The sequence below is a fragment of the Columba livia genome, chromosome 2, assembly GCF_036013475.1.
Source record: "Columba livia isolate bColLiv1 breed racing homer chromosome 2, bColLiv1.pat.W.v2, whole genome shotgun sequence".
NCBI lineage: Eukaryota > Metazoa > Chordata > Aves > Columbiformes > Columbidae > Columba > Columba livia.
The window spans coordinates 68,719,785-68,732,733 of NC_088603.1; the positions used below are offsets into that span (position 1 = coordinate 68,719,785).

Below are 12,949 nucleotides of genomic sequence, written 5' to 3' on the forward strand. Positions count from 1 at the left end.
CAAGATTTTAATCAAATTCAAACAGCACGGTTTCACACAGCTGAATTTCAGAGATGCTGGGTCTGAACAGGACCCATCTGACTCCTGATCTGCAGGAGAGACTGACTTTGACCTCTCCCAGGACTACCATGAGCAGCCTGAGGTCACTTCACCCCATAAATCCCCTCGGCTGGCGCTGCAGCTGAGCGTCGCTGAACGCAGGTACCCTCTGGGAACACTGGGATGTTGTAATTAGCAGCGAGACTTGTAATGCATTCCCTGGCTAGAAACAAGGGTTGCTGTGGCCACTAGAGTAAAAGAATGTGAAAAGGGACTGGGGAAGAATTAAAAACAAAACAAAACAAATCGAACAGGTAACAGTGGAGAAAACACAGTGATAATCTATTTAAATATAATAACTCATATTAATACAACAACTATCAGTATCAGCTGAACTGTCAAACAGGTATTACAAGAAACAGTGGGTTTTTTTTTTTAATAATAACATTTCCTTTAAATTATTATTTCAGTGGAGAGGAGAACTGATACACAGGAGATATCCCTGACACAAGCTTCTGCTTCTTGACGTCTAAATTATGCTAGGGTTTGGGGTTGGGTTTTTTTTGGAGAAATGAAGTATTTAACATCCTGTTTGCAGTGCAACACTAATCTAAACCCCTCTTTTATTTTTTGTCAAATGCTGCATCCCTCACGTTAAGCTTACCATTAACTGTGAGCTGTTAACATGTCTTAGTGCGGTTTCAGTGCTCCTATGGCAAGGCTAAACAGCATTTAGAATACAATGATATCCCCAGGCCTGCACTGTAGTTTCTGAAGCACAGATTAAGCACGGTATTCTGCTCAACAAGCTCATCACTGTTAAGTAACTCATCAGAAAATAAAGAGGGAATTATCAAATGGGAATTGCCAAGTAATTAGTTCTCTGAAGCAGATGACATACAACTGTTAAAGGGAGGGGCTTCCCTGTTAGTCATATGTCAGAGTAGAGCCTACTAATCTGTAAATAAAAATGTATTACATATGATTCGTGCTATGGGTTTTTAACCACTAGTGGTAGATGGAGAATAAACTTACAACTTCTTCTAGTACATTTATCTACTAGGATTTTTTTCCCTCTTGTATACACTGAATTTTCAAACCATTCTGGATCTACTTGCTGTCAAGAGTATCTGGGGAAAGCTCTTAACATGACACAGTAACAGGTAGGGGATGAGCTCAGGGGCTAAGGAAGAGGAGAAACACTTTTACTATCATACTAGTTTGAAAAATCACTCTCTACTCAGTTACTACACTTAGCACTGAAAAGGAACAGCACCAATGAGAAAATGTTCACTAGCATAAAAATTCCCAGAATGGGAAAGGAGGATTAAGGCCAGCTTTTTGAAATTATTCTTCTCCGTTAAAGACTAACTTTCTCTAAGTAGCTGGCCTCACAGAAATGCTACATTTACAAAACTACAAGGGCCTTCACGCGTGGGTACCTGACAAACAAAAATGTGGTAACAGTCACAACCACGCTCCAATATGAGTGAGAAACATTTCAACATTTGCACTTTTTATAGAGCAAAGAGTGACTCAATAAATCCTTAAGTCAGGTTTGCAGCTAGTCCCAAAATGGGTTGATCGCTGCTAAGTAACTGATCAGAAAATAAAGAAGGATTTTTCAGACTTGGGGGTTGCCTCCATCGCAGCATTTCACCAGGAAGAACTCTTCAGCTAACACACTCAAACCCAGACGCTGCCACTCGGGCTAACTTTCAACCAAAACCATACCCCTGGTACTGAGGGCTAACTGTGACCCAAAACCACACCTCTGGCACCAAGGCATGGCAAAACCCACCAGTATGACCCTGCTCAACACACACAGCTGAGGGGAGGGCGGGAGGAGGGTGCACACGGATGCTGAGGCTCATACACAGCCAAATGTCGCAGCGAGTCATCTCACCGCCTTCAGCCCCCAGCACCTAGAAGTTCTCCGTCTCTCTGATATACTACTCTAATATCCGAAAGACCGTGCTTTAAAGTGACACCAACAAGTTACAGCACGTGGGACAGCAAGTCTCTTATTCCACTTGCAGATATATACTTTTAAAACAGAAGCGGGAAGGTGAATCAAACCTCAGATCTTGGCTTATATTGTTAGGAACACACGCCCCGTGTTTTTATGTAGAAAGAACACTACACCCAACTCCATTTACACTTTAAACTGTTACAAAACTGCCAATCAGTCAGACATCAGATCTCCAGCATCTGCTGAAGGAACAACAGAGCAAAAATGTGAAAGATCAGGGCTGAGGTGATGTAGTAGGGCTGAGGGGATGGCAAAGCCTCATTTCTAACATGTCAGTCTGCACTCACATCACTTTGTGTAATTTACCTTACAGTTATTCACCTACATACAAAACAAACAATTAAAAAAAAAAAATCTAATTGCTATCCAATTATACCTAGTACATATCACCTGTGCTACTAATACATTCAAAATCTCCATAATGTACCTTCTTTTAGCCCTACAGCCATTATAGTAGGCCTTAGTGAACAGTATGAGAAGGAAGAAATAAAAACAGCTCGGATAAAAGGACATCAATGTTGCAGTCAAAAAGCCACCACTGGACACACTAATATAGAGATGGATTAGCTCTTTTTATGTTCACTACAAAGTATTTTAAAAGGACAGATTGTTGTCCATTTACAGGGAGTAGTAGCCAGAAGTCTGCAGGAAAGAGAAATTATGTCTTACATAAAGAATAAGTCACATTAGGTAGTGTACAAACTTACTTACGGAAAATTCAGCAAAAAAAAAAAAGTTCTTACAAATGGGCTGCAGCTGTAAATTCAACCCAATACTATAGTATGATGAACAGATACCAAGTGACTCAACAGTGGAAAAGATTAATAAGAACTTTTTACTTGTTAAAATATCCAGTGTCTCACACAAAATCCTGTCAACACAACTGTTTAAAAGAAAGCATTGAGTCCTTTGCCTACGTGGAAGGAGGAAGTGCACACTCTGAACAAATAAAAATAACTCTATGTTTCATAGAGCAGGCTAAAATCAACTAAAGTCATGATTAAAAAAAAAAATAAATAAAGCCATATATCTATTTATTTAATTAATTTTACTTTTACTGATCCTTATTCAGGCAGGATGCTTAGAAGGCTCTGCAAGGAGGCTGGCTGAACCGGAAGGGTGACCACACCACCACACCTGGAGTTTGCACGCAACAGCAACATTACTCCCCGAAGCCATGTGAGTCCTCATGCGAGTAAAGCCGTGAGCACACATGTAGGGCCATCAGGCCCTAAGTAAGGTTTCTGAGATCTGATTTTGCATGCGTTCAAACGCGTCTCACGTTTGGTCCCTCAGACAGACTCTGTGGTAATAACCCAGGTCTGCCTGAAATGGAGAGGGGCTGTCATGACCTTTACCCTGAAACAAATGCGAAAGCGGGAAGTACAATGGATCTGAGTGTGGGATGCTCCATCTCCAGCTGCAGGACCTCCCCGTGGCTGCACGGCACCTGGTCACGTTTCTTTCACATGTCACTACCGTGAACTCCCACCTGGTACACCCAGTGACGGAGAGATTTATAAGCAGGCAGCCTCTACCCCAATAACTTTTATTTCACTTATTTGGCTGTACAGTGTGCCTTGATCGTTCTCTATAGAAAATGAGAACTAACTAACGAGGCCAACAGAGGTACCCCAAACTCAGTGACTAAAATGTCCAACAAGAAAAAATAGAAGCCAAAACAAATCTTATCTAAGGTCCTAAAACACAACACTGTACTTCAAGCTGCTCTGGTACAGAAAAAGGTGGTATAGTACTATGCACTTGTCATGCCTCTGCACCCGATTTAAATAGGTTATATTTTTATCAAAAATATTTGCTTAACATCTACTACACTCTTTTTCAGGCAATCATAAGAAATGCTAGATGCTAAAACACTCGAGGTGACTTCACAGTACATTGTGGATAACACGATTTGATTATTCATAGGATTTGACCACTACACTATGAACTATTACTTCTTCTAATTGATACATATAAGCCTTTCCTGTAGTAATCACTTCTGCAAATAAATACAATTTCATACAAGGCACGAGCTAATTCTGAAAAAAATGAAACGCTTTGGGGGAATCATAATGTCATAACAAAAAGCTTTCTTCGATTCAATCTCCCAAGTCAATAGCTGCTACCAAGTCAGTTTTCTTCCAAAATGGAAAGACTAAATGTGTCAGCGCACGGGCACTTTGTCTGGTTTTTCACTCTCAAGAAATTCTTATTGCTCCGAAGAGATATAGTGGTTACAATCCACCCCCACCATCCAAGCTCATTTGTAAACCGTAACAGGCATGACTTGGCATGTAACTACTTGCTCAGGCAACTTCCCTTTAAAGCACAGCACCCTTCCCCACAGCCACAATAAAACGTAATTTATGTGCCGTATACTTTTCTATGACGTGCTGTATACATTAAAAAGTTATTCTGCAATGGAGACCTTCTGATCAGCCCCTCATAAACAGAACGCTATAGTAATTAAGTTTTCTGGCTGTAAGTAGAAAAAAAAAATCCTTTGATTTTCTGCAAGTAAGCACTACATTTCATCTTCTTTTATTTAAAGACACAGGCAATTTTCTTATTACCTTTATCTTTTTTATTTTTTTTAAGCATTAGCAGTATTGCCAATCCCAAGCACTCAAAAATCGTATAACAGGTCCAAAAATCCAGGCTGGCTTAATGACAATCAGATTAAAGAAATAAAATAAAAATTTATGTTCTTTTTATTGGCAGTACGACCACTGAGCCTTTAGACTTGTTCTTTTCAAGGTATTCTCCGCAACCATACGGGAAGGAGAGAGAGAGGAGAAAGAGAGCAGATTGATATATGTGCACTATTGCATCCTGTCTGGCTACGGCATTTAGGGGAAAAAAAAACAGAAGAATTGAAAACATTCCTCAAACCAGAGTAAAAAGACATCCAGGCACGTCAGTATGACTAGTTATCCTGGGAAGTAACCTTATGCCAGAAAAGGTTTAGTGCACAGGAGGAACTCAGGACACTAGAATAGTCAAGAAGGCTGCAAGCAACAAGAACCATGGAAAACTAACATAAAAGTGCAGGGAGGATTTATACAATTTTACGCGTGGCATTTCACAACAAAAATCAAAGCCTATAAACTTTCTCATTCATACTACCATCTTTTAGTAACTGAATATGCTCTGACCTGAGGTGAGCATTAAAATCACTCATCTGGAACCCACTGTCCTGTAAGTCACCGAACTGAGTCACCAGAGTTAATGGAATTTGTCTGAGGAGAGTTTCTCAAGGACCTCTACTGTCAGGCAAGGGAAGTACAAACCATGGGTAGGTAACTGTACAGACACTGGTAAGGTGTCCACGCTGATTAAAGCCCGGAGTAGAAAGTGTACGCTTCTTCGAGGAAACAAAAAAGCATCATTTTCTCACCTTATTGGCAGTGCATATCTGCGTAGTGAAGACAAAAAGGAAGGTGGTCACTGTCCGGCAGGGGTCAAGAATAAATTCACAGCTTGTATTGCTTGCCCATCTGGCTTGGCCTGCAATGTGGCTGTTGATCCAGGAGCTGAGGAGATGGAAACCAAAATAAAAAGAAACGAAAACACAGTTAAGCGTCAAACAATTTACAACATGCTAAGACAGCCCAATGAAGACTGACAGAGACTGCTTTTGCTATTACTCAAGCACAAATAAGCTATAGATTTAATCCTGCAGACAGAGCACATAGAGAGCAGAGCCCATTTATTCAAACTGAGTGCTCTTTTTCTAAATGTGATCTTAATGAGGTGAAGAATCATAAGCGGGTTGAGATGACTGTCTTCACTGCCAACAGAACATGTTTTATTTAAGGAGGGGCATCATCCAGAAAACATATTGCTGCAGCTACTACTATTAGGTGAAAAATAATCAGCTTCGGGAACATGACATTACCTTGCGCACTATTCTGTCATTAATAGTGGCATCCCAGAGTCAATGCATATTACTGCAAATCCCCAAATAATATAAAAAAAGGAAAACTCTACCAATGTTATGGGTTATTTTTTCTGTTTCTATATTTTTGCTCAGTAAAATTACAAAGAGCCAGCACTGAATTTCTGCTGACATCACATATTAAACAACATACATTTTGGTTTTTCACTTGGAATCTCACCAAATATCATTATCACTCTTGGGACAATAAAAGGATTTAGTAGGACCATTTCTCCCTCGCCAAGAAGCATTTTTGTTCTTTTAGTTCATAAGCATACTTACTCGTTCCTATTTATGGAAGGATTTACACACACACTTAACTCTAGATAGCTTCTTTAATCAATCCTCATTCAGCAAAACCCTCACTGGGACACGTACTAAACTAACTTTGCAGACTGGGACCAATACACACACACAGATTCGCCTGTGCCTGTGTTGCACAACCACTTCAGACTACAGCTTCAAGGGAAAGGGAAAAAAAAAAAAGAAGCATTATGTTCTCAACACATGCACTGAGATCAAAAAGGAAATATGGTCATCGATGGGGTTTTTATCTTTTTGCAAAAGTCAGGAGTCAGCAAAGTTCCTGACATTTTAAAACATTAGTCATGTATCAGCTCAGCCAGAACCAAGTAAAAACCTTCAATTTCTTTAAACACAGAACGTGAAACACTGAACAAGACTCCAAAATACAGTGCCTTTGTCCAAATACCAATTTATTTATTTATCGCACTTAGAGTCTTGCATAAAAGTAAAATGAAAGGATGAGGCCAGGATTTTCAGTTTGCAAAGCTCAGGCTACTGAAGTCACTGCAACACAGCACATCATTTCTTTGCAATGAAATATTTACCTGTGCCAAGCCTGCCACACTTCTGCTTCTCACGCTAATTTTATTCTTTATGTCTTAAAGCAGAGCTGGTTACAGCCGTCTCAGAAGTGCCCTGCAACTAAACCTGTTACCTGTGCCCTGTGAATGGCGCTCGCGGTACCCGCACCATCCTCCAAAGCCGCCAAATCATGCACAACCGAGCCTGTCACGCAGCCCCACAGCTCCCGAGCGGCACCGGCGTGAGCTGCCTCGCTTCAGACCATCCGTGCAGGTCTGACAGGCCTTTCCTTCAGAGCCTGCCACGCTGCTTCGGCGCGTTTGCCCTCCAATTAGCGCACCACAACAAAAGCAGCACACCGTATGAACGGCGACAGTGATAACCCTGCCTGCCACCTGCCAAGACGTGCTGCTAAACTTCAGCGAGGGGAAAGATTAGGCCTTGATTTTGTTTCACTGGCTACGTTACTAAAACGATTCTTTTTAAATTCTGAGGTTTAAATCCTTAGCTGCTTTTCAGGTGGCTGCATTTAAGTGTCTATTTTCTTAATTAACAGGAAACTAGGCCACTGGATCTCTTACATAAAATTTTTTCTTAAGTGAAATTCCAGGTCTTTTGTAAATGCTTTTTAAAACAAGGGTAGTTTTTTCAACTTTTCTAAATGAATTCAATCAAGCCAGAAGGGCAAGGGAGAAAAGACGCACTGCTTATTTTCAAAAAGTCTTTTAACTATGTATATATGGCCTTTTTGAAAATAATTACTTTCTAACGCTCTTAGTCACACAGGTAATTTGTCTTAAAATAAAATATGCATAAGCAGCATGCGGCACACAAGGGCTCACTCTACAGGAGTCGTCCTGCGTACGATTATTCCACACTCTCCAGCCCATCCTCCTAACAGGCTCTTCTATTTCAAGCCACCTCCTCGGTACAGAGGCCCAAAACGGAGGCGGCTGTGCAGAGCAGAGGATCTTCTCTCCTAAGAAAAAGGGCCGAGTTAGTCGAGGCACTGAAAAGCTGCACTTCGGGTGTAGGAAACTACCCACAAACTCCCCGTGCCCTTGCCCCTGTGAGGAGAAATGCCTCTGCTGGGCAGGGGGGCTGAGACCTGCAAACTCGTCACACCGAACCCGAGACCACCAGCTGCCTGGCACCGCGAGAGCCGAACCACCGACAGGCGTTTCTCATTACCTCCTCCAGCTCCGGTGCTCTTACCATCAGAGCGATTAAATATATCTGGTTTACTGAGATATTTCTGGATTGCATTATGTTCCACCCTGGTACTACAAACGCTCGGGAGCTGTGGGTGCTGATGATTTCTCATCACTGAGACACAAAATCCTCTGGGCCAAGTTCAATATTAGTGTAAGTGCATGCAAGATTAGTGACTGGAATAGGGGTGTTAACCACTTCTGCAGACACTTAACGCAGCTCCCTAATCAGGAAAAAATCCTATTTAAGCCCCACAGTGCTTTTTGCCATAAAAAGATATAGAGAAAATAATGGTGATACGCAGCAGATCACTTTCTGAGCTCTGTTACTCTACTACATGCCTGGATTAAGTCCAACAAATGGAGTTATTCTAGATATACAACCATGTAAGTGGCTCACAATCCTGTCCCCTGGAGTCACTCCAGATTTATGACATTACAACAGAGTGCCAAATTTGGTGCCTTTAAAAAATTATACCTACGTTTGTGAAAAAACGGCTCAAAAGAGAGGTGTCCAAACACCGTGAATGAAGACAAATATACATTCCTCAGTTAAATATATTTTTAAGAGCAGCATGCAGTTTGAAGCTAATCAGATTGCATATTTTTTTCAAGGCATTACGAACTTTGTGGTAGAAAGTCTCTAATCTATGGCTATAATATTTTGATGAGCACAAATGAAAAAAATAAACAACATAAACTCGTTACTGATGAGAAAATGTTTTTAATAGTATATACTTATTTTTTCATCAATAGAAAATCAAGTCAGCTTTCACTTAAAACAAAAAAGGGCCTAGACCTTGCTAATAACTACAGAGAGACTTAACAAATCTAAGTGACGATAGTGATATCGGGTATCACTGTTTTTAATTTTACTGGCCGGATGGTGTAAAGTACAGTACATGGGTGGAGAATAACAAGCCTGTGGCCTAAACTATGAATGCTGGAATGGGAACTGTTACAAACTCACAAACACCATTACAGCCACCAAACAGTTAAATGAGCCAGGCAGAAAAAAAAAAAAAAAAAGGAAAAAAGAAAACTCCAAAGAAACTTTTATGCTTTTATAAGCCAAAAGCATTTTTACAATGTACCACACCTTCGCTAATTTGCTAGTAAGACACGCAAGTGGTACTGACGATTTGGCTAACCTGCTAAGCGTGCCACGTACCGTCCCATCCGCCTGACACTAGAGTGGGCACACAACACCCTCCACGAGCAGCTCAGCCATGAGGAAGCCAGCGCCGGCCCTCCAATTTTCGGCGAGCCCGTGGTGGCCGCAGCCGTACCCCAGCGCGGCGGCACGGCACTGCACGGCGCGGGCAGGGCTGGCGGGAGCCCGGTGGGTCGCTGCCAGCCGCACGCACACCTGACTGGACGGTGAATATCGTCTGTTACCATGGCAGCCTGATCTAATTACATGACTGATCAAGGCTGGAGTAAGCAGCGCTGAAAGCCTACACCGCTGACATGTCGCTACACGATGGGAGAGACAGACAGACAGGCAGGCGAGTGCGGAGGAAAATCTATCGACCTCTGCCTTATGTAAAAAGTGAGGAGATTACAGCCACCCTTTAAAAAAAAATGCTGCCCGTAAAATACCCAGATGGTTTTATGAACAAATTAGGTGCAATAACGTGCAATTACAACTTACTATTATCTCGCAGCATCACAAAAATAACTACGGCGTAATATTTTCCCCAGCCATTCTCAATTTCCCTCTCCCTCATTCATAACCCTTGCTCCGTAGCATAAAACTGAAATGTGTCCATCACCCGAACCGAAACAGATTAACACGAAGCTGGGATTTTCCTTCAGGGGAAGGCTTCGTTCGAAACTGAAATTAAAAGTCCTTGACTTCTCAGTGCGGAAGCAGAGTAACTCACTATGCCTAACCACATCTGACACGTAAAGTAACCATTACTGCATAAAATACATAACCATGAGCGTTAAAGGTTAAAGTGTAACCTGCATTATAGAATATGAATTTTTTTTTACCATATGAAAGGGAAAAGGTCTCCGGCAAAGGTCATCTACCTGCACCCTTGCAGATCCGTACACAGAAAACATTTGTAAGGATGACGGTTTTACAAACCCGGATTTCTTCGTCTGGGCATAACAGGAATGCTTAAAATGTTTCCCCCAATTCTATCTGGAGTTCAGGCTCTCAAGGGAGAGATGCTGCTCTGAGGAGTCCCTATTACACAGCATACGGTAAACAAAATAAAAATAGCCTGTCGCTCTTGTTATCTACACAGTGCATTATATAACGGGCTTCCGACTTGTTTTCTTTTCTATTATTACTCTTCAGTAATTCCTCCTCTTCAATAACATGTAAATCGCTCCCAATTCTGTCATTTTATTATTATCACTATTACTATTACAGTAGGAGCTAACGTTTTCCAGCACGCTTTAATTTAGACTTTAATATCCTTCGGAATCGCATTGATGGATTCAGCACCCACAAAACGTACAAGGGGTTATTTATTTGTTTTTCTGCCGGTAGATTACGATGCCTTCGGCAAAATAAAAGCAATAAATAAATAAAAAATAACTAAATAAATAGAAATATCCCCACAACCCAAACCACCCAGCCCGACCGAAGCCAACCCCGAGGCGGAGGGGGGAAGGGGAGGGCGAACGGCAGGAGGGCAGCGGCCGCCGCTGGACGCGAGCGGAGCCCCGGGGCGGCGGCGGGGAACCCCGGCCCCGCTCCCCGCGGCCGCCCCGGGACGCCGCCGGCCGGACGCCGCGGGCAGCGGCCCCGCCGGAGCAACCCCCCCGCACCGCCGGGCCTCCCGCCCCGTCCCTCCGCCGGCGCTGCCCCGCCCGCCCCCGCTCCCCGGCCGGCAGTACCGGGTGGCGTCTGCAGCCGGCCTGGGCCCTGAGTGAAGCGGAGCGGGGCCGCTGCCGGGCACATCCCAGCGCCGCCTCCTCCTCCACCGCCGCCTCCTCCTCCTCCTCGCTTCATTCACCCTCCGGCTGCCGCCCAGCCCCGTACTACATACGCCGTGCGGCGGCGACCGGCCCTGCCGGCACCCGGCCCCGCGCTGCGCCCCGCCGGGCCCGCCCGGCGCACACGCTCCGCACAGCCCCCCCGCACCGCGCAGCCACACGCACGCAGACACACACACACACATATACACATACACCCCGTGTCGCCACACGCACGGCGCACAACACACACACAGGCGCAGTCTCACACCCCGAGACCGCCGCACCGGGGGCAGCCGCGGCTCGCAAAATGTCCACCGGCCCCGCGGCCACCAACACCCCGCCCGGGCCGAGGGGGGGTGGGGGTGGTAAGGAAGGAGGAAGGAGCCGGGAAGAGGTGGGGGGGCAGCGCTGTACAACCGGCTCCCGCTGCGGGGCCGCCCCGGCCCCAGCGCCTGTCCCCGGCCCCCTGCTCCCGCGGCGGGGCTCGCCGTGCGTCCGCACCTCCCGCTCCGCTCCCTGAGCCGGCGCTCTCGGCCATTTCGCGGCCGCTCCCCCCACCCTCCTTCCCTCGGGGCCGAGCCCGGCGCGGCAGCGCCTGCGGGCCGGGCCGGGCCCTGGCGAGCCGGGGGCGGCCGCAGCGAGGCGGACTGTAGCCCCGCGGCGGGGTGGGCAGTGCGCTGCCCTCCCTCCCCGCGACCCCGTGTTTTTCCAGCTGGAAATTGCCGGCGGTTTGCAGTCTAAACAAGGGAAGAAGCCGGGGGACGGGGGGGAGGCAGAAAGCAGAGGAGGAAGAAAAAGCCACTTACTGTAAAGTGTCAGTGGAGGTGCGGTTGGCGGGGGAGGGGGGGGTCAGAGGGAGACTCACATACAAATGTCTTCCTAGCTGATCACGGGGCTTGGGTCTGCTTTTTTGTTTGTTTGGTTTTTTTCCTTCCCCCTGCAGTGACACAGGTCCGGGATGTCTCCACCACTCTAGTAGAAATGATGTCTGCGGTACAGCGCTCGCTCCCTCTCCTCTCTCCAGCATGTAAATGGGTAATAGAAGCCAAATATGGAGCAGTTGGCTGCCTCTGCAACAGCTCAAGGATCCTACTTCATGCAAAAAAGGGGGGGGGGGGGGGGGAGAGAGAAGGGAGGAGGAGGAGGAGGAGGCAAGGCAACACTCTGGCAGGCGGCCAAGAGAGCCACACAGATTATTGCATACGCACAGCACCGCCGGGCCAAGGCGGCCTTAACCCTTTGCGGGGCCGCCGCACGCTGCCCGGGGGCGGCGGCGGAGACGGGCCCGGGGCCGCGAGCGGTTGGAGGGGGGGGCGGGAAACGACGACTCGACTCTCCACTTACCTTCCCCCTGTAACACTTCAAAGGCCAGGGTGGCTCTCTACGGCGGGATTAATCCTTGCGAACACCGCTGTTCCACAGAAGTCCCTGCTCCTGTGGCAGGCTGCGTCGCCGGGTTCTCAAAAGCACTTTGCAGGCAGGCACAAATGAGCTGGGGAAGGAGAAAAGCCCCAAACCCGTGTTATTTAAACGGGGAGAAAGAGGCAGCTAGCGAAGCGTGCTGTCCTTCAGAAATGGCAGGGAATGCTGGTTTAAGGGATGCATGAAAATCAGTTGCTCAGTCAAGGCTGGTCTGCCTCTCTAAGGGAGGAAATAAAACTGTGCTGGAAGCCAGGGAATGCTCTCCAGCAGCCTCTGCGAGAGTCAGAAGTGGGTGATTTTATTTAAGATGCCATATTGCATTTCGCTGTGGAGAACTGTGAAGTGATTTAGAGCAAAAGCCTGCATCCCACTCCCTTTTTCTGAATTAGTTTTATTTATCCGGATCCTTGGCATATGCTTGAGTTGCTTTGTAGAAAGTACCTTCCACTTCATTCAGACCAAAGAGGCTCTGACTCATACCGTCACTGAACTACAAGACAGGCAGGGCTGAACCACGCATGTTTGGGTACTAACTCCCTC

The 12,949-nt window shown here is 45.7% G+C and overlaps 1 protein-coding gene across 10 annotated transcripts in view; it reads right to left on the bottom strand.

Annotated features, from left to right (window-relative positions):
* ATXN1 (ataxin 1) overlaps positions 1 to 12,949 on the bottom strand; it is a 358,291-nt gene that overhangs the window by 214,158 nt on the left and 131,184 nt on the right. For 5 of the 10 annotated variants that reach the window (XM_065052371.1, XM_065052372.1, XM_065052380.1 and 2 more), the window contains 3 exons: positions 12,332 to 12,479; positions 11,794 to 12,076; positions 5,472 to 5,607 (listed from right to left, as the gene is read on the bottom strand). The gene's annotated coding sequence lies outside the window, so the exon portion shown is untranslated. Of the gene's footprint in view, positions 1 to 5,471; positions 5,608 to 7,681; positions 8,517 to 10,906; positions 11,440 to 11,488; positions 11,743 to 11,793; positions 12,077 to 12,331; positions 12,480 to 12,949 lie in introns of those variants that run through there. The other 5 variants (XM_065052376.1, XM_065052375.1, XM_065052379.1 and 2 more) reach the window with 5 other exon arrangements.